Here is a 17,345-nt window from a genome sequence, read left to right on the forward strand (position 1 = left end):
TGGTGTTTTATGTGTTTTTTGGGGGGTGCCTAAAAAATCCCTTTTATTGAAGAAATGGCTTACATTCAGTCTTGTGATATTTTTGGTTTCCAATAAGTAGATTTTTAATTTTATGTAACCTCATTTTCTAATGATCCATTCAAGAGATGTTTCCACTATGAAATGAAGAGCAAGGGGAAAGAGCACAAATGATAGAGCCAGTGAGTGAGATGGGGTGTTGAGGAAGGAGAGAATGAATCAAAGACAGAGTGAGTGAACGGCAGGTAGGCATAGAAGAGGAGACTAGAAGGGAAGGTGACTTGCTTTTCCCTGCTCTTGACCTCCCACCCATCTCAAACCAATCACAAACATACCTTCTATTCAACGTTGGTATGCAGAACTTCACTCCTCAGCCAGTGAGGGTGAGTCCCAAGCCAGGGGCTAGAGAGCAAAAGAATGGATGTGCTCAGACGTTCCTTGCTAGGGACAGTTGATCTGAAACAAGGCCTGCTCTCTTGTTTCCAGCAAGGAACTAGAAATTCTGCATGAATCTGCAAGGCACATTGACAGCATAAATTTGCATAAACTGCCCCACCTTCTGCCTTCCTACTTCCTGAGCAGTAGTTGTTTGTGTATAAAGAGAGAGGTCGCAGGCAAGGTAATTTTGTGAGTAGGATACAGAACCCTAAATAGCTGGTGAGAGGTATAAGTTATTCTAAAAGCATAAAAACAGTACACCTGTGAAATGAAATGCTTTCATATGTGATCTTCTGTGTTTATTGTCCTGTGCAAAAAGTTGCACCTTGTGTTTGAAGGTTGACATTATTTCAAGCTTGCATGGACGCAGAAATTTCTGAGTGACTTTTATACATTTCTTAGGACTCTCCTCTGTCAGGATGGCCGAGTGGTCTAAGGCGCTGTGTTTAGGCCGCAGTCTCCTCTGGAGGTGTGGGTTCGAATCCCACTTCTGACATGACTTTTGGAGATATAATCTTCTTCATCAGGATAACATCTGATGGAAGTTGCATCTGTTCGTCTTCACCTGGGACGTTATTTCGTCCTTGTCTAGTCAAGAGAGCTTGGGTTTCTCATATATTTCTGTTGTACAAAGTCTTGCTGATAAAGTGCAATCCTTACCAAATGAGCTTAGGACCCATGTAAGAGCTTATCTAGAAGAGTCATGCTCTTGTATTCCCTGGCCAGACAGGCCATGCAAATTTGGAAGAATGCCAAGCACCTGGTAGACAGCTGTACTCCAGCACACTTACAGCAATGTCCTCAGGGCTGTGATCAGGGGCTGCTTAGATTTGCGTATTCCACCCTATGTTGTGACATTGAGCTCCCTTGTTGAATTTGCTTTAGTCAGCCAAGATGTGGCTGTTGACTCAATTTCAAAGCAGCTTTGGGCCGTTCAAGTGGCTGGTGAATAGCACTTTCTCTTTGTATGCTTTAAAGGTCTAAAGAGTTCTTCATAGGTACTGCTCTGTATGGATTGTTCAAAGATCTGTTGGAAATGCTTATAATGGGATAAATAAATTGAGGGCATGCCTTTTCGGTACCAAACTTGCATGGCTGTCTGGCTTGTGGAAGGTGCTGCAAATGCAAGTCAGGATGGCCGAGTGGTCTAAGGCGCTGCGTTCAGGTCGCAGTCTCTTCTGGAGGCGTGGGTTCAAATCCCACTTCTGACAAACCTGTGTTTAATCTTCTTTTTTCTTGAGGGAGAAAATCAGATCATTTCCCTCACATGGGCTTATATGGTTGTCTTTTTGGAAAAGTGCAGTGAGTTTTTTTCTTGCTATAGCCACTTATGGCCTAAGATGTGTGTTTTTTTTGTTCACACTATCTTTCTCACTATGTAGATGGACAAGCAACATGTGGTCAGGATGGCCGAGTGGTCTAAGGCGCTGCGTTAAGGCCGCAGTCTCTCCTGGAGGCGTGGGTTCGAATCCCACTTCTGACAAAACTTTAAGTCCATTTTGTCACTGCGTTCCTTCAGAATCTCAGCTAAAAATTGGCAGTGCATATAATATCTGAATAAGTACCAAACTTCAGTTTCAACTGCAAATGAATTTGCCCAATTCTGTCTTCAAGCTCGTATAATATTCTTCTAGCACTAGTGGTGTTTTATGTGTTTTTTGGGGGGTGCCTAAAAAATCCCTTTTATTGAAGAAATGGCTTACATTCAGTCTTGTGATATTTTTGGTTTCCAATAAGTAGATTTTTAATTTTATGTAACCTCATTTTCTAATGATCCATTCAAGAGATGTTTCCACTATGAAATGAAGAGCAAGGGGAAAGAGCACAAATGATAGAGCCAGTGAGTGAGATGGGGTGTTGAGGAAGGAGAGAATGAAACAAAGACAGAGTGAGTGAACGGCAGGTAGGCATAGAAGAGGACACTAGAAGGGAAGGTGACTTGCTTTTCCCTGTTCTTGACCTCCCACCCATCTCAAACCAATCACAAACATACCTTCTATTCAACGTTGGTATGCAGAACTTCACTCCTAGCCAGTGAGGGTGAGTCCCAAGCCAGGGGCTAGAGAGCAAAAGAATGGATGTGCTCAGACGTTCCTTGCTAGGGACAGTTGATCTGAAACAAGGCCTGCTCTCTTGTTTCCAGCAAGGAACTAGAAATTCTGCATGAATCTGCAAGGCACATTGACAGCATAAATTTGCATAAACTGCCCCACCTTCTGCCTTCCTACTTCCTGAGCAGTAGTTGTTTGTGTATAAAGAGAGAGGTCGCAGGCAAGGTAATTTTGTGAGTAGGATACAGAACCCTAAATAGCTGGTGAGAGGTATAAGTTATTCTAAAAGCATAAAAACAGTACACCTGTGAAATGAAATGCTTTCATATGTGATCTTCTGTGTTTATTGTCCTGTGCAAAAAGTTGCACCTTGTGTTTGAAGGTTGAAATTATTTCAAGCTTGCATGGACGCAGAAATTTCTGAGTGACTTTTATACATTTCTTAAGACTCTTCACTGTCAGGATGGCCGAGTGGTCTAAGGCGCTGTGTTTAGGCCGCAGTTTCCTCTGGAGGCGTGGGTTCGAATCCCACTTCTGACATGACTTTTGGAGATATAATCTTCTTCATCAGGATAACATCTGATGGAAGTTGCATCTGTTCGTCTTCACCTGGGACATTATTCCGTCCTCGTCTAGTCAAGAGAGCTTGGGTTTCTCATATATTTCTGTTGTACAAAGTCTTGCTGATAAAGTGCAATCCTTACCAAATGAGCTTAGGACCCATGTAAGAGCTCATCTAGAAGAGTCATGCTCTTGTATTCCCTGGCCAGACAGGCCATGCAAATTTGGAAGAATGCCAAGCACCTGGTAGACAGCTGTACTCCAGCACACTTACAGCAATGTCCTCAGGGCTGTGATCAGGGGCTGCTTAGATTTGCGTATTCCACCCTATGTTGTGACATTGAGCTCCCTTGTTGAATTTGCTTTAGTCAGCCAAGATGTGGCTGTTGACTCAATTTCAAAGCAGCTTTGGGCCGTTCAAGTGGCTGGTGAATAGCACTTTCTCTTTGTACGCTTTAAAGGTCTAAAGAGTTCTTCATAGGTACTGCTCTGTATGGATTGTTCAAAGATCTGTTGGAAATGTTTATAATGGGATAAATAAATTGAGGGCATGCCTTTTCGGTACCAAACTTGCATGGCTGTGTGGCTTGTGGAAGGTGCTGCAAATGCAAGTCAGGATGGCCGAGTGGTCTAAGGCGCTGCGTTCAGGTCGCAGTCTCTTCTGGAGGCGTCGGTTCAAATCCCACTTCTGACAAACCTGTGTTTAATCTTCTTTTTTCTTGAGGGAGAAAATCAGATCATTTCCCTCACATGGGCTTATATGGTTGTCTTTTTGGAAAAGTGCAGTGAGTTTTTTTCTTGCTATAGCCACTTATGGCCTAAGATGTGTGTTTTTTTTGTTCACACTATCTTTCTCACTATGTAGATGGACAAGCAACATGTGGTCAGGATGGCCGAGTGGTCTAAGGCGCTGCGTTAAGGCCGCAGTCTCTCCTGGAGGCGTGGGTTCGAATCCCACTACTGACAAAACTTTAAGTCCATTTTGTCACTGCGTTCCTTCAGAATCTCAGCTAAAAATTGGCAGTGCATATAATATCTGAATAAGTACCAAACTTCAGTTTCAACTGCAAATGAATTTGCCCAATTCTGTCTTCAAGCTCGTATAATATTCTTCTAGCACTAGTGGTGTTTTATGTGTTTTTTGGGGGGTGCCTAAAAAATCCCTTTTATTGAAGAAATGGCTTACATTCAGTCTTGTGATATTTTTGGTTTCCAATAAGTAGATTTTTAATTTTATGTAACCTCATTTTCTAATGATCCATTCAAGAGATGTTTCCACTATGAAATGAAGAGCAAGGGGAAAGAGCACAAATGATAGAGCCAGTGAGTGAGATGGGGTGTTGAGGAAGGAGAGAATGAAACAAAGACAGAGTGAGTGAACGGCAGGTAGGCATAGAAGAGGAGACTAGAAGTGAAGGTGACTTGCTTTTCCCTGCTCTTGACCTCCCACCCATCTCAAACCAATCACAAACATACCTTCTATGCAACGTTGGTATGCAGAACTTCACTCCTCAGCCAGTGAGGGTGAGTCCCAAGCCAGGGGCTAGAGAGCAAAAGAATGGATGTGCTCAGACGTTCCTTGCTAGGGACAGTTGATCTGAAACAAGGCCTGCTCTCTTGTTTCCAGCAAGGATCTAGAAATTCTGCATGAATCTGCAAGGCACATTGACAGCATAAATTTGCATAAACTGCCCCACCTTCTGCCTTCCTACTTCCTGAGCAATAGTTGTTTGTGTATAAAGAGAGAGGTCGCAGGCAAGATAATTTTGTGAGTAGGATACAGAACCCTAAATAGCTGGTGAGAGGTATGTTATTCTAAAAGCATAAAAACAGTACACCTGTGAAATGAAATGCTTTCATATGTGATCTTCTGTGTTTATTGTCCTGTGCAAAAAGTTGCACCTTGTGTTTGAAGGTTGAAATTATTTCAAGCTTGCATGGACGCAGAAATTTCTGAGTGACTTTTATACATTTCTTAGGACTTTCCACTGTCAGGATGGCCGAGTGGTCTAAGGCGCTGTGTTTAGGCCGCAGTCTCCTCTGGAGGCGTGGGTTCGAATCCCACTTCTGACATGACTTTTGGAGATATAATCTTCTTCATCAGGATAACATCTGATGGAAGTTGCATCTGTTCGTCTTCACCTGGGACGTTATTCCGTCCTCGTCTAGTCAAGAGAGCTTGGGTTTCTCATATATTTCTGTTTTACAAAGTCTTGCTGATAAAGTGCAATCCTTACCAAATGAGCTTAGGACCCATGTAAGAGCTCATCTAGAAGAGTCATTCTCTTGTATTCCCTGGCCAGACAGGCCATGCAAATTTGGAAGAATGCCAAGCACCTGGTAGACAGCTGTACTCCAGCACACTTACAGCAATGTCCTCAGGGCTGTGATCAGGGGCTGCTTAGATTTGCGTATTCCACCCATTGTTGTGACATTGAGCTCCCTTGTTGAATTTGCTTTAGTCAGCCAAGATGTGGCTGTTGACGCAATTTCAAAGCAGCTTTGGGCCGTTCAAGTGGCTGGTGAATAGCACTTTCTCTTTGTACGCTTTAAAGGTCTAAAGAGTTCTTCATAGGTACTGCTCTGTATGGATTGTTCAAAGATCTGTTGGAAATGCTTATAATGGGATAAATAAATTGAGGGCATGCCTTTTCGGTACCAAACTTGCATGGCTGTCTGGCTTGTGGAAGGTGATGCAAATGCAAGTCAGGATGGCCGAGTGGTCTAAGGCGCTGCGTTCAGGTCGCAGTCTCTTCTGGAGGCGTGGGTTCAAATCCCACTTCTGACAAACCTGTGTTTAATCTTCTTTTTTCTTGAGGGAGAAAATCAGATCATTTCCCTCACATGGGCTTATATGGTTGTCTTTTTGGAAAAGTGCAGTGAGTTTTTTTCTTGCTATAGCCACTCATGGCCTAAGATGTGTGTTTTTTTTGTTCACACTATCTTTCTCACTCTGTAGATGAACAAGCAACTTGTGGTCAGAATGGCCGAGTGGTCTAAGGCACTGCATTAAGGCCGCAGTCTCTCCTGGAGGCGTGGGTTCGAATCCCACTTCTGTCAAAACTTTAAGTCCATTTTGTCTCTGCGTTCCTTCAGAATCTCAGCTAAAAATTGGCAGTGCATATAATATCTGAATAAGTACCAAACTTCAGTTTCAACTGCAAATGAATTTGCCCAATTCTGTCTTCAAGCTCGTATAATATTCTTCTAGCACTAGTGGTGTTTTATGTGTTTTTTGGGGGGTGCCTAAAAAATCCCTTTTATTGAAGAAATGGCTTACATTCAGTCTTGTGATATTTTTGGTTTCCAATAAGTAGATTTTTAATTTTATGTAACCTCATTTTCTAATGATCCATTCAAGAGATGTTTCCACTATGAAATGAAGAGCAAGGGGAAAGAGCACAAATGATAGAGCCAGTGAGTGAGATGGGGTGTTGAGGAAGGAGAGAATGAAACAAAGACAGAGTGAGTGAACGGCAGGTAGGCATAGAAGAGGAGACTAGAAGGGAAGGTGACTTGCTTTTCCCTGCTCTTGACCTCCCACCCATCTCAAACCAATCACAAACATACCTTCTATTCAACGTTGGTATGCAGAACTTCACTCCTCAGCCAGTGAGGGTGAGTCCCAAGCCAGGGGCTAGAGAGCAAAAGAATGGATGTGCTCAGACGTTCCTTGCTAGGGACAGTTGATCTGAAACAAGGCCTGCTCTCTTGTTTCCAGCAAGGAACTAGAAATTCTGCATGAATCTGCAAGGCACATTGACAGCATAAATTTGCATAAACTGCCCCACCTTCTGCCTTCCTACTTCCTGAGCAGTAGTTGTTTGTGTATAAAGAGAGAGGTCGCAGGCAAGGTAATTTTGTGAGTAGGATACAGAACCCTAAATAGCTGGTGAGAGGTATAAGTTATTCTAAAAGCATAAAAACAGTACACCTGTGAAATGAAATGCTTTCATATGTGATCTTCTGTGTTTATTGTCCTGTGCAAAAAGTTGCACCTTGTGTTTGAAGGTTGAAATTATTTCAAACTTGCATGGACGCAGAAATTTCTGAGTGACTTTTATACATTTCTTAGGACTCTCCACTGTCAGGATGGCCGAGTGGTCTAAGGCGCTGTGTTTAGGCCGCAGTCTCCTCTGGAGGCGTGGGTTCGAATCCCACTTCTGACATGACTTTTGGAGATATAATCTTCTTCATCAGGATAACATCTGATGGAAGTTGCATCTGTTCGTCTTCACCTGGGACGTTATTCCGTCCTCGTCTAGTCAAGAGAGCTTGGGTTTCTCATATATTTCTGTGGTACAAAGTCTTGCTGATAAAGTGCAATCCTTACCAAATGAGCTTAGGACCCATGTAAGAGCTCATCTAGAAGAGTCATGCTCTTGTATTCCCTGGCCAGACAGGCCATGCAAATTTGGAAGAATGCCAAGCACCTGGTAGACAGCTGTACTCCAGCACACTTACAGCAATGTCCTCAGGGCTGTGATCAGGGGCTGCTTAGATTTGCGTATTCCACCCTATGTTGTGACATTGAGCTCCCTTGTTGAATTTGCTTTAGTCAGCCAAGATGTGGCTGTTGACTCAATTTCAAAGCAGCTTTGGGCCGTTCAAGTGGCTGGTGAATAGCACTTTCTCTTTGTACGCTTTAAAGGTCTAAAGAGTTCTTCATAGGTACTGCTCTGTATGGATTGTTCAAAGATCTGTTGGAAATGCTTATAATGGGATAAATAAATTGAGGGCATGCCTTTTCGGTACCAAACTTGCATGGCTGTCTGGCTTGTGGAAGGTACTGAAAATGCAAGTCAGGATGGCCGAGTGGTCTAAGGCGCTGCGTTCAGGTCGCAGTCTCTTCTGGAGGCGTGGGTTCAAATCCCACTTCTGACAAACCTGTGTTTAATCTTCTTTTTTCTTGAGGGAGAAAATCAGATCATTTCCCTCACATGGGCTTATATGGTTGTCTTTTTGGAAAAGTGCAGTGAGTTTTTTTCTTGCTATAGCCACTCATGGCCTAAGATGTGTGTTTTTTTTGTTCACACTATCTTTCTCACTATGTAGATGAACAAGCAACTTGTGGTCAGGATGGCCGAGTGGTCTAAGGCACTGCATTAAGGCCGCAGTCTCTCCTGGAGGCGTGGGTTTGAATCCCACTTCTGACAAAACTTTAAGTCCATTTTGTCACTGCGTTCCTTCAGAATCTCAGCTAAAAATTGGCAGTGCATATAATATCTGAATAAGTACCAAACTTCAGTTTCAACTGCAAATGAATTTGCCCAATACTGTCTTCAAGCTCGTATAATATTCTTCTAGCACTAGTGGTGTTTTATGTGTTTTTTGGGGGGTGCCTAAAAAATCCCTTTTATTGAAGAAATGGCTTACATTCAGTCTTGTGATATTTTTGGTTTCCAATAAGTAGATTTTTAATTTTATGTAACCTCATTTTCTAATGATCCATTCAAGAGATGTTTCCACTATGAAATGAAGAGCAAGGGGAAAGAGCACAAATGATAGAGCCAGTGAGTGAGATGGGGTGTTGAGGAAGGAGAGAATGAAACAAAGACAGAGTGAGTGAACGGCAGGTAGGCATAGAAGAGGAGACTAGAAGTGAAAGTGACTTGCTTTTCCCTGCTCTTGACCTCCCACCCATCTCAAACCAATCACAAACATACCTTCTATGCAACGTTGGTATGCAGAACTTCACTCCTCAGCCAGTGAGGGTGAGTCCCAAGCCAGGGGCTAGAGAGCAAAAGAATGGATGTGCTCAGACGTTCCTTGCTAGGGACAGTTGATCTGAAACAAGGCCTGCTCTCTTGTTTCCAGCAAGGATCTAGAAATTCTGCATGAATCTGCAAGGCACATTGACAGCATAAATTTGCATAAACTGCCCCACCTTCTGCCTTCCTACTTCCTGAGCAATAGTTGTTTGTGTATAAAGAGAGAGGTCGCAGGCAAGATAATTTTGTGAGTAGGATACAGAACCCTAAATAGCTGGTGAGAGGTATAAGTTATTCTAAAAGCATAAAAACAGTACACCTGTGAAATGAAATGCTTTCATATGTGATCTTCTGTGTTTATTGTCCTGTGCAAAAAGTTGCACCTTGTGTTTGAAGGTTGAAATTATTTCAAGCTTGCATGGACGCAGAAATTTCTGAGTGACTTTTATACATTTCTTAGGACTCTCCACTGTCAGGATGGCCGAGTGGTCTAAGGCGCTGTGTTTAGGCCGCAGTCTCCTCTGGAGGCGTGGGTTCGAATCCCACTTCTGACATGACTTTTGGAGATATAATCTTCTTCATCAGGATAACATCTGATGGAAGTTGCATCTGTTCGTCTTCACCTGGGACGTTATTCCGTCCTCGTCTAGTCAAGAGAGCTTGGGTTTCTCATATATTTCTGTTGTACAAAGTCTTGCTGATAAAGTGCAATCCTTACCAAATGACCTTAGGACCCATGTAAGAGCTCATCTAGAAGAGTCATGCTCTTGTATTCCCTGGCCAGACAGGCCATGCAAATTTGGAAGAATGCCAAGCACCTGGTAGACAGCTGTACTCCAGCACACTTACAGCAATGTCCTCAGGGCTGTGATCAGGGGCTGCTTAGATTTGCGTATTCCACCCTATGTTGTGACATTGAGCTCCCTTGTTGAATTTGCTTTAGTCAGCCAAGATGTGGCTGTTGACTCAATTTCAAAGCAGCTTTGGGCCGTTCAAGTGGCTGGTGAATAGCACTTTCTCTTTGTACGCTTTAAAGGGCTAAAGAGTTCTTCATAGGTACTGCTCTGTATGGATTGTTCAGAGAGCTGTTGGAAATGCTTATAATGGGATAAATAAATTGAGGGCATGCCTTTTCGGTACCAAACTTGCATGGCTGTCTGGCTTGTGGAAGGTGCTGAAAATGCAAGTCAGGATGGCCAAGTGGTCTAAGGCGCTGCGTTCAGGTCGCAGTCTCTTCTGGAGGCGTGGGTTCAAATCCCACTTCTGCCTAACCTGTGTTTAATCTTCTTTTTTCTTGAGGGAGAAAATCAGATCATTTCCCTCACATGGGCTTATATGGTTGTCTTTTTGGAAAAGTGCAGTGAGTTTTTTTCTTGCTATAGCCACTCATGGCCTAAGATGTGTGTTTTTTTTGTTCACACTATCTTTCTCACTATGTAGATGAACAAGCAACTTGTGGTCAGGATGGCCGAGTGGTCTAAGGCACTGCATTAAGGCCGCAGTCTCTCCTGGAGGCGTGGGTTTGAATCCCACTTCTGACAAAAGTTTAAGTCCATTTTGTCTCTGCGTTCCTTCAGAATCTCAGCTAAAAATTGGCAGTGCATATAATATCTGAATAAGTACCAAACTTCAGTTTCAACTGCAAATGAATTTGCCCAATTATGTCTTCAAGCTCGTATAATATTCTTCTAGCACTAGTGGTGTTTTATGTGTTTTTTGGGGGGTGCCTAAAAAATCCCTTTTATTGAAGAAATGGCTTACATTCAGTCTTGTGATATTTTTGGTTTCCAATAAGTAGATTTTTAATTTTATGTAACCTCATTTTCTAATGATCCATTCAAGAGATGTTTCCACTATGAAATGAAGAGCAAGGGGAAAGAGCACAAATGATAGAGCCAGTGAGTGAGATGGGGTGTTGAGGAAGGAGAGAATGAATCAAAGACAGAGTGAGTGAACGGCAGGTAGGCATAGAAGAGGAGACTAGAAGGGAAGGTGACTTGCTTTTCCCTGCTCTTGACCTCCCACCCATCTCAAACCAATCACAAACATACCTTCTATTCAACGTTGGTATGCAGAACTTCACTCCTCAGCCAGTGAGGGTGAGTCCCAAGCCAGGGGCTAGAGAGCAAAAGAATGGATGTGCTCAGACGTTCCTTGCTAGGGACAGTTGATCTGAAACAAGGCCTGCTCTCTTGTTTCCAGCAAGGAACTAGAAATTCTGCATGAATCTGCAAGGCACATTGACAGCATAAATTTGCATAAACTGCCCCACCTTCTGCCTTCCTACTTCCTGAGCAGTAGTTGTTTGTGTATAAAGAGAGAGGTCGCAGGCAAGGTAATTTTGTGAGTAGGATACAGAACCCTAAATAGCTGGTGAGAGGTATAAGTTATTCTAAAAGCATAAAAACAGTACACCTGTGAAATGAAATGCTTTCATATGTGATCTTCTGTGTTTATTGTCCTGTGCAAAAAGTTGCACCTTGTGTTTGAAGGTTGACATTATTTCAAGCTTGCATGGACGCAGAAATTTCTGAGTGACTTTTATACATTTCTTAGGACTCTCCTCTGTCAGGATGGCCGAGTGGTCTAAGGCGCTGTGTTTAGGCCGCAGTCTCCTCTGGAGGTGTGGGTTCGAATCCCACTTCTGACATGACTTTTGGAGATATAATCTTCTTCATCAGGATAACATCTGATGGAAGTTGCATCTGTTCGTCTTCACCTGGGACGTTATTTCGTCCTTGTCTAGTCAAGAGAGCTTGGGTTTCTCATATATTTCTGTTGTACAAAGTCTTGCTGATAAAGTGCAATCCTTACCAAATGAGCTTAGGACCCATGTAAGAGCTTATCTAGAAGAGTCATGCTCTTGTATTCCCTGGCCAGACAGGCCATGCAAATTTGGAAGAATGCCAAGCACCTGGTAGACAGCTGTACTCCAGCACACTTACAGCAATGTCCTCAGGGCTGTGATCAGGGGCTGCTTAGATTTGCGTATTCCACCCTATGTTGTGACATTGAGCTCCCTTGTTGAATTTGCTTTAGTCAGCCAAGATGTGGCTGTTGACTCAATTTCAAAGCAGCTTTGGGCCGTTCAAGTGGCTGGTGAATAGCACTTTCTCTTTGTATGCTTTAAAGGTCTAAAGAGTTCTTCATAGGTACTGCTCTGTATGGATTGTTCAAAGATCTGTTGGAAATGCTTATAATGGGATAAATAAATTGAGGGCATGCCTTTTCGGTACCAAACTTGCATGGCTGTCTGGCTTGTGGAAGGTGCTGCAAATGCAAGTCAGGATGGCCGAGTGGTCTAAGGCGCTGCGTTCAGGTCGCAGTCTCTTCTGGAGGCGTGGGTTCAAATCCCACTTCTGACAAACCTGTGTTTAATCTTCTTTTTTCTTGAGGGAGAAAATCAGATCATTTCCCTCACATGGGCTTATATGGTTGTCTTTTTGGAAAAGTGCAGTGAGTTTTTTTCTTGCTATAGCCACTTATGGCCTAAGATGTGTGTTTTTTTTGTTCACACTATCTTTCTCACTATGTAGATGGACAAGCAACATGTGGTCAGGATGGCCGAGTGGTCTAAGGCGCTGCGTTAAGGCCGCAGTCTCTCCTGGAGGCGTGGGTTCGAATCCCACTTCTGACAAAACTTTAAGTCCATTTTGTCACTGCGTTCCTTCAGAATCTCAGCTAAAAATTGGCAGTGCATATAATATCTGAATAAGTACCAAACTTCAGTTTCAACTGCAAATGAATTTGCCCAATTCTGTCTTCAAGCTCGTATAATATTCTTCTAGCACTAGTGGTGTTTTATGTGTTTTTTGGGGGGTGCCTAAAAAATCCCTTTTATTGAAGAAATGGCTTACATTCAGTCTTGTGATATTTTTGGTTTCCAATAAGTAGATTTTTAATTTTATGTAACCTCATTTTCTAATGATCCATTCAAGAGATGTTTCCACTATGAAATGAAGAGCAAGGGGAAAGAGCACAAATGATAGAGCCAGTGAGTGAGATGGGGTGTTGAGGAAGGAGAGAATGAAACAAAGACAGAGTGAGTGAACGGCAGGTAGGCATAGAAGAGGAGACTAGAAGTGAAGGTGACTTGCTTTTCCCTGCTCTTGACCTCCCACCCATCTCAAACCAATCACAAACATACCTTCTATGCAACGTTGGTATGCAGAACTTCACTCCTCAGCCAGTGAGGGTGAGTCCCAAGCCAGGGGCTAGAGAGCAAAAGAATGGATGTGCTCAGACGTTCCTTGCTAGGGACAGTTGATCTGAAACAAGGCCTGCTCTCTTGTTTCCAGCAAGGAACTAGAAATTCTGCATGAATCTGCAAGGCACATTGACAGCATAAATTTGCATAAACTGCCCCACCTTCTGCCTTCCTACTTCCTGAGCAGTAGTTGTTTGTGTATAAAGAGAGAGGTCGCAGGCAAGGCAATTTTGTGAATAGGATACAGAACCCTAAATAGCTGGTGAGAGGTATAAGTTATTCTAAAAGCATAAAAACAGTACACCTGTGAAATGAAATGCTTTCATATGTGATCTTCTGTGTTTATTGTCCTGTGCAAAAAGTTGCACCTTGTGTTTGAAGGTTGACATTATTTCAAGCTTGCATGGACGCAGAAATTTCTGAGTGACTTTTATACATTTCTTAGGACTCTCCTCTGTCAGGATGGCCGAGTGGTCTAAGGCGCTGTGTTTAGGCCGCAGTCTCCTCTGGAGGTGTGGGTTCGAATCCCACTTCTGACATGACTTTTGGAGATATAATCTTCTTCATCAGGATAACATCTGATGGAAGTTGCATCTGTTCGTCTTCACCTGGGACGTTATTTCGTCCTCGTCTAGTCAAGAGAGCTTGGGTTTCTCATATATTTCTGTTGTACAAAGTCTTGCTGATAAAGTGCAATCCTTACCAAATGAGCTTAGGACCCATGTAAGAGCTTATCTAGAAGAGTCATGCTCTTGTATTCCCTGGCCAGACAGGCCATGCAAATTTGGAAGAATGCCAAGCACCTGGTAGACAGCTGTACTCCAGCACACTTACAGCAATGTCCTCAGGGCTGTGATCAGGGGCTGCTTAGATTTGCGTATTCCACCCTATGTTGTGACATTGAGCTCCCTTGTTGAATTTGCTTTAGTCAGCCAAGATGTGGCTGTTGACTCAATTTCAAAGCAGCTTTGGGCCGTTCAAGTGGCTGGTGAATAGCACTTTCTCTTTGTATGCTTTAAAGGTCTAAAGAGTTCTTCATAGGTACTGCTCTGTATGGATTGTTCAAAGATCTGTTGGAAATGCTTATAATGGGATAAATAAATTGAGGGCATGCCTTTTCGGTACCAAACTTGCATGGCTGTCTGGCTTGTGGAAGGTGCTGCAAATGCAAGTCAGGATGGCCGAGTGGTCTAAGGCGCTGCGTTCAGGTCGCAGTCTCTTCTGGAGGCGTGGGTTCAAATCCCACTTCTGACAAACCTGTGTTTAATCTTCTTTTTTCTTGAGGGAGAAAATCAGATCATTTCCCTCACATGGGCTTATATGGTTGTCTTTTTGGAAAAGTGCAGTGAGTTTTTTTCTTGATATAGCCACTTATGGCCTAAGATGTGTGTTTTTTTTGTTCACACTATCTTTCTCACTATGTAGATGGACAAGCAACATGTGGTCAGGATGGCCGAGTGGTCTAAGGCGCTGCATTAAGGCCGCAGTCTCTCCTGGAGGCGTGGGTTCGAATCCCACTTCTGACAAAACTTTAAGTCCATTTTGTCACTGCGTTCCTTCAGAATCTCAGCTAAAAATTGGCAGTGCATATAATATCTGAATAAGTACCAAACTTCAGTTTCAACTGCAAATGAATTTGCCCAATTCTGTCTTCAAGCTCGTATAATATTCTTCTAGCACTAGTGGTGTTTTATGTGTTTTTTGGGGGGTGCCTAAAAAATCCCTTTTATTGAAGAAATGGCTTACATTCAGTCTTGTGATATTTTTGGTTTCCAATAAGTAGATTTTTAATTTTATGTAACCTCATTTTCTAATGATCCATTCAAGAGATGTTTCCACTATGAAATGAAGAGCAAGGGGAAAGAGCACAAATGATAGAGCCAGTGAGTGAGATGGGGTGTTGAGGAAGGAGAGAATGAAACAAAGACAGAGTGAGTGAACGGCAGGTAGGCATAGAAGAGGAGACTAGAAGTGAAGGTGACTTGCTTTTCCCTGCTCTTGACCTCCCACCCATCTCAAACCAATCACAAACATACCTTCTATGCAACGTTGGTATGCAGAACTTCACTCCTCAGCCAGTGAGGGTGAGTCCCAAGCCAGGGGCTAGAGAGCAAAAGAATGGATGTGCTCAGACGTTCCTTGCTAGGGACAGTTGATCTGAAACAAGGCCTGCTCTCTTGTTTCCAGCAAGGAACTAGAAATTCTGCATGAATCTGCAAGGCACATTGACAGCATAAATTTGCATAAACTGCCCCACCTTCTGCCTTCCTACTTCCTGAGCAGTAGTTGTTTGTGTATAAAGAGAGAGGTCGCAGGCAAGGCAATTTTGTGAATAGGATACAGAACCCTAAATAGCTGGTGAGAGGTATAAGTTATTCTAAAAGCATAAAAACAGTACACCTGTGAAATGAAATGCTTTCATATGTGATCTTCTGTGTTTATTGTCCTGTGCAAAAAGTTGCACCTTGTGTTTGAAGGTTGAAATTATTTCAAACTTGCATGGACGCAGAAATTTCTGAGTGACTTTTATACATTTCTTAGGACTCTCCACTGTCAGGATGGCCGAGTGGTCTAAGGCGCTGTGTTTAGGCCGCAGTCTCCTCTGGAGGCGTGGGTTCGAATCCCACTTCTGACATGACTTTTGGAGATATAATCTTCTTCATCAGGATAACATCTGATGGAAGTTGCATCTGTTCGTCTTCACCTGGGACGTTATTCCGTCCTCGTCTAGTCAAGAGAGCTTGGGTTTCTCATATATTTCTGTTGTACAAAGTCTTGCTGATAAAGTGCAATCCTTACCAAATGAGCTTAGGACCCATGTAAGAGCTCATCTAGAAGAGTCATGCTCTTGTATTCCCTGGCCAGACAGGCCATGCAAATTTGGAAGAATGCCAAGCACCTGGTAGACAGCTGTACTCCAGCACACTTACAGCAATGTCCTCAGGGCTGTGATCAGGGGCTGCTTAGATTTGCGTATTCCACCCTATGTTGTGACATTGAGCTCCCTTGTTGAATTTGCTTTAGTCAGCCAAGATGTGGCTGTTGACGCAATTTCAAAGCAGCTTTGGGCCGTTCAAGTGGCTGGTGAATAGCACTTTCTCTTTGTACGCTTTAAAGGTCTAAAGAGTTCTTCATAGGTACTGCTCTGTATGGATTGTTCAAAGATCTGTTGGAAATGCTTATAATGGGATAAATAAATTGAGGGCATGCCTTTTCGGTACCAAACTTGCATGGCTGTCTGGCTTGTGGAAGGTGCTGAAAATGCAAGTCAGGATGGCCGAGTGGCCTAAGGCGCTGCGTTCAGGTCGCAGTCTATTCTGGAGGCGTGGGTTCAAATCCCACTTCTGACAAACCTGTGTTTAATCTTCTTTTTTCTTGAGGGAGAAAATCAGATCATTTCCCTCACATGGGCTTATATGGTTGTCTTTTTGGAAAAGTGCAGTGAGTTTTTTTCTTGCTATAGCCACTTATGGCCTAAGATGTGTGTTTTTTTTGTTCACACTATCTTTCTCACTATGTAGATGGACAAGCAACATGTGGTCAGGATGGCCGAGTGGTCTAAGGCGCTGCGTTAAGGCCGCAGTCTCTCCTGGAGGCGTGGGTTCGAATCCCACTACTGACAAAACTTTAAGTCCATTTTGTCACTGCGTTCCTTCAGAATCTCAGCTAAAAATTGGCAGTGCATATAATATCTGAATAAGTACCAAACTTCAGTTTCAACTGCAAATGAATTTGCCCAATTCTGTCTTCAAGCTCGTATAATATTCTTCTAGCACTAGTGGTGTTTTATGTGTTTTTTGGGGGGTGCCTAAAAAATCCCTTTTATTGAAGAAATGGCTTACATTCAGTCTTGTGATATTTTTGGTTTCCAATAAGTAGATTTTTAATTTTATGTAACCTCATTTTCTAATGATCCATTCAAGAGATGTTTCCACTATGAAATGAAGAGCAAGGGGAAAGAGCACAAATGATAGAGCCAGTGAGTGAGATGGGGTGTTGAGGAAGGAGAGAATGAAACAAAGACAGAGTGAGTGAACGGCAGGTAGGCATAGAAGAGGAGACTAGAAGTGAAGGTGACTTGCTTTTCCCTGCTCTTGACCTCCCACCCATCTCAAACCAATCACAAACATACCTTCTATGCAACGTTGGTATGCAGAACTTCACTCCTCAGCCAGTGAGGGTGAGTCCCAAGCCAGGGGCTAGAGAGCAAAAGAATGGATGTGCTCAGACGTTCCTTGCTAGGGACAGTTGATCTGAAACAAGGCCTGCTCTCTTGTTTCCAGCAAGGATCTAGAAATTCTGCATGAATCTGCAAGGCACATTGACAGCATAAATTTGCATAAACTGCCCCACCTTCTG

The 17,345-nt window shown here is 43.0% G+C and overlaps 18 non-coding genes across 18 annotated transcripts; all 18 read left to right on the top strand.

Moving 5' to 3' along the window:
- Positions 1-869: 869 nt before the first annotated feature.
- On the top strand, positions 870-952 carry TRNAL-UAG (transfer RNA leucine (anticodon UAG)). Its single transcript has one exon. It is a non-coding gene; the product is annotated as a tRNA-Leu (tRNA).
- A 632-nt stretch (positions 953-1,584) lies between these two features.
- TRNAL-CAG (transfer RNA leucine (anticodon CAG)) lies at positions 1,585-1,667 on the top strand. The gene has a single exon. It is a non-coding gene; the product is annotated as a tRNA-Leu (tRNA).
- A 189-nt stretch (positions 1,668-1,856) lies between these two features.
- Positions 1,857-1,939, top strand: TRNAL-AAG (transfer RNA leucine (anticodon AAG)). Its single transcript has one exon. It is a non-coding gene; the product is annotated as a tRNA-Leu (tRNA).
- A 1,025-nt stretch (positions 1,940-2,964) lies between these two features.
- On the top strand, positions 2,965-3,047 carry TRNAL-UAG (transfer RNA leucine (anticodon UAG)). Its single transcript has one exon. It is a non-coding gene; the product is annotated as a tRNA-Leu (tRNA).
- A 904-nt stretch (positions 3,048-3,951) lies between these two features.
- On the top strand, positions 3,952-4,034 carry TRNAL-AAG (transfer RNA leucine (anticodon AAG)). Its single transcript has one exon. It is a non-coding gene; the product is annotated as a tRNA-Leu (tRNA).
- Positions 4,035-5,058: 1,024 nt separating this feature from the next.
- TRNAL-UAG (transfer RNA leucine (anticodon UAG)) lies at positions 5,059-5,141 on the top strand. The gene has a single exon. It is a non-coding gene; the product is annotated as a tRNA-Leu (tRNA).
- Positions 5,142-5,773: 632 nt separating this feature from the next.
- Positions 5,774-5,856, top strand: TRNAL-CAG (transfer RNA leucine (anticodon CAG)). The gene has a single exon. It is a non-coding gene; the product is annotated as a tRNA-Leu (tRNA).
- A 1,298-nt stretch (positions 5,857-7,154) lies between these two features.
- TRNAL-UAG (transfer RNA leucine (anticodon UAG)) lies at positions 7,155-7,237 on the top strand. Its single transcript has one exon. It is a non-coding gene; the product is annotated as a tRNA-Leu (tRNA).
- Positions 7,238-7,869: 632 nt separating this feature from the next.
- On the top strand, positions 7,870-7,952 carry TRNAL-CAG (transfer RNA leucine (anticodon CAG)). The gene has a single exon. It is a non-coding gene; the product is annotated as a tRNA-Leu (tRNA).
- A 1,298-nt stretch (positions 7,953-9,250) lies between these two features.
- TRNAL-UAG (transfer RNA leucine (anticodon UAG)) lies at positions 9,251-9,333 on the top strand. Its single transcript has one exon. It is a non-coding gene; the product is annotated as a tRNA-Leu (tRNA).
- A 2,013-nt stretch (positions 9,334-11,346) lies between these two features.
- Positions 11,347-11,429, top strand: TRNAL-UAG (transfer RNA leucine (anticodon UAG)). Its single transcript has one exon. It is a non-coding gene; the product is annotated as a tRNA-Leu (tRNA).
- A 632-nt stretch (positions 11,430-12,061) lies between these two features.
- Positions 12,062-12,144, top strand: TRNAL-CAG (transfer RNA leucine (anticodon CAG)). Its single transcript has one exon. It is a non-coding gene; the product is annotated as a tRNA-Leu (tRNA).
- A 189-nt stretch (positions 12,145-12,333) lies between these two features.
- On the top strand, positions 12,334-12,416 carry TRNAL-AAG (transfer RNA leucine (anticodon AAG)). Its single transcript has one exon. It is a non-coding gene; the product is annotated as a tRNA-Leu (tRNA).
- A 1,026-nt stretch (positions 12,417-13,442) lies between these two features.
- Positions 13,443-13,525, top strand: TRNAL-UAG (transfer RNA leucine (anticodon UAG)). The gene has a single exon. It is a non-coding gene; the product is annotated as a tRNA-Leu (tRNA).
- Positions 13,526-14,157: 632 nt separating this feature from the next.
- On the top strand, positions 14,158-14,240 carry TRNAL-CAG (transfer RNA leucine (anticodon CAG)). The gene has a single exon. It is a non-coding gene; the product is annotated as a tRNA-Leu (tRNA).
- Positions 14,241-14,429: 189 nt separating this feature from the next.
- TRNAL-AAG (transfer RNA leucine (anticodon AAG)) lies at positions 14,430-14,512 on the top strand. The gene has a single exon. It is a non-coding gene; the product is annotated as a tRNA-Leu (tRNA).
- Positions 14,513-15,538: 1,026 nt separating this feature from the next.
- TRNAL-UAG (transfer RNA leucine (anticodon UAG)) lies at positions 15,539-15,621 on the top strand. Its single transcript has one exon. It is a non-coding gene; the product is annotated as a tRNA-Leu (tRNA).
- Positions 15,622-16,525: 904 nt separating this feature from the next.
- On the top strand, positions 16,526-16,608 carry TRNAL-AAG (transfer RNA leucine (anticodon AAG)). Its single transcript has one exon. It is a non-coding gene; the product is annotated as a tRNA-Leu (tRNA).
- The last annotated feature ends 737 nt before the right edge of the window (positions 16,609-17,345 follow it).

The sequence above is a fragment of the Lissotriton helveticus genome, chromosome 8 (genome assembly GCF_964261635.1).
Source record: "Lissotriton helveticus chromosome 8, aLisHel1.1, whole genome shotgun sequence".
Lineage (NCBI taxonomy): Eukaryota > Metazoa > Chordata > Amphibia > Caudata > Salamandridae > Lissotriton > Lissotriton helveticus.